The sequence below is a fragment of the Fukomys damarensis genome, unplaced genomic scaffold (genome assembly GCF_012274545.1).
Source record: "Fukomys damarensis isolate Sample0158 unplaced genomic scaffold, DMR_v1.0_HiC HiC_scaffold_14, whole genome shotgun sequence".
Classification (NCBI taxonomy): domain Eukaryota; kingdom Metazoa; phylum Chordata; class Mammalia; order Rodentia; family Bathyergidae; genus Fukomys; species Fukomys damarensis.
Genome location: NW_022900926.1, coordinates 71,048,255 through 71,050,654, shown reverse-complemented (window position 1 = coordinate 71,050,654; position 2,400 = coordinate 71,048,255). Strand labels below are relative to the sequence as shown.

The 2,400-nt window shown below is 38.7% G+C and overlaps 1 non-coding gene across 1 annotated transcript; it reads left to right on the top strand.

The window, feature by feature from the left end:
- The first annotated feature begins 421 nt into the window (after nucleotides 1-421).
- Nucleotides 422-521, top strand: LOC117286074. Its single transcript, XR_004517208.1, has one exon. It is a non-coding gene; the product is annotated as a small nucleolar RNA U13 (small nucleolar RNA).
- The last annotated feature ends 1,879 nt before the right edge of the window (nucleotides 522-2,400 follow it).

Below are 2,400 nucleotides of genomic sequence, written 5' to 3'. Positions count from 1 at the left end.
CTTGTTCTTGCCATGTACACCTGCTACGTAACCTGCTTCTCCATTGGATCAATATTACCTAACCAGCTATACTTGTAATCCTACTGGTTGGTATTCACATTGTACCCATCTCAGGATTTTTGTACCCACCTCATGATTTTGCTCTGTAAAACCTCCTTTGAGAAGTGGATTCATTGGCAACCCATTTTCAGGTCCCCCCCTACCTCTCAGGACCTATCTCTCTTTCAATAAATATTTCCTACTCTTAACTTTTGTTCACACAGAGTTTCAAAAGAGCATCTCAACAACTGGCTAGGGACCAGGCATGTTGGTTTTATCCACATTGGACTGAGGAGTATCCAGAGGTACAAAGAGTTTAGGTGATTTGTCTAAAGTCATCTAATTTATAACAGGGAAATTTAGGATTAAAACCCAAGCCCTGATCCTTCTGTGGATCACAGTATGATGCTTGGGTTGTTACACCAATGAGAGAGATGTGCCCCTCAAAACATGGTGCTATGTGGACATTTACCAGCCTGACTTGGAAAATAATAAAATAAAGTCCACGCTTTCTCATTCTATAGCTATGACTTCTTGTCTCTTCCACCATCACTGGTCATTAGTAAATGATGGGAATTTTGTATAGTGACTCTGAAGTTAATTATCCTTTAGACACATGGTAGAATATATTTGGAGTAACCTGCATTTACAAGATATGAAGTATACTCTGAATAAAAATCAACAATGACATTTTCTAAAATAGATAAAATTTAACTTTTAAAAAAGGCTAGAACCTTTGGGCAAACCAACTGAGTCCTGGAATAAACCTCAATATTATATATCAGCCAGGGATTTTATCAGTGATGATCTGGTAACCACAGAAAACATTATTTGATTTAAAAATTCTGTGTACTATCTGCAGCCCCAGTAAGTTTGATGACTGCTTTGGCATTTGTTCTAGAAGGTTAAAGACTGAGATTCTGATCTGAATCAAACAGAATGAAGCAAAATGTTTGCCATGTGCTTTGTGGCTCATTTAAGGACTTAACTAAGGATATCGCTCCTGCGTGGGGGAAGGCCAAAAACTCACAAACTCCTGAGACTGCCTTCCAAAAGTGACAGGTCATGAACAAGCACAAAGATGAACAAGGAATATACAAGTGTATGCAGAGGACTTTATACTATATATGGCTATACAAACTGCTCCCAAACAGGAGGAAAAGCATAGGGAATAGCCACAAAAGCCCCAAAGGAAAATAGAAACAATTGAACCAATAATGTCCAAATTAAACAAGAAAACAAGCAAAAGGAAACGAAATGATTGAATCAGTAATATTCAAATGAAATTGAACTGAGGGCCAGGGATTTAGCTCAGTGGTTCCGCCACCTGCCTTGCAAGCGCAAGGACCTGAGTTCAATCCCCGGTACAAAAAAAAAAAAAAAAAAAAAAAAAAAAAAAAAAAAAAAAAAAAAACAAATGAAACTGAACTGAAAACATTTGGCAGGGAAGGTACTGTCCTTGTCTTGTAAGTGAAGGGGTCCCACAAAGTCCATGGAAGAATTTACTGTTAATTTCTCCCTGTTCCAATAGCAATTTGCTTATACTCTGTGAAAGCACTCTAATTCAATCTATGTCATTTTTTTCACTAACACCAGCTCAGATCTAAATTCACTTAACCACCCTACCCAATACTGAACTATCTTTAATCCCTCCACAGTACAAAGCCTCACACCTAACATAAGATAAAAAGGGCACGCCATTTAGATTTAGAATATGTCTGTCAGGAGCTCAGCAGGGAACAGATAACAGACAAAAAAGAGATAACGGGGACAGTGTTTGAAGAATTGACTGTTCACAAGATGTGTAAAGATAAAGGAAACCCCAAAAAAAGAGTGGCAGGGCAGCTGGAAACGGAAGCCATTAGGATCCCTGAGCAGAGAGGCCAGGTGGGGGAGTGAGTACCCAAACTGGCAAAGTTCTGAGCTATAGGCAAGGTCCATCTACCAGGAGCTGTGGCTTTAGGCAAAGTAGCAAAACCATTACCAAAACTCCAGCCTGATCTCTTGCTTCTGCCAGGTCCTCCAAAGCCTCCCAGTCACTAAAACTAACTAGAAACTTGCTCCATAAAGTTCTACTGACATCTTTGGGAGCACAGGAGGGTGCAAAGTGGCTCTTCCAGGACAAATGGAAATTATATAGACACTAAGGTTTAAGATGTAAATAAAGTTTTACATCTGTTCACTGCAGCATTAACCATAATAGGAAACTAGAAAGAACTTAATTGTCCAACAATAGGGAAATGAGTAAGAAAACTCTTTTGCACATTTTAATGAAGTGCTAAGATGTTTATATGTTAAGTGAAAAACAAGCTGGAAACTGCTGCCTCTGTAATTTCACCTTTAGTGTGTATGAAAATATGC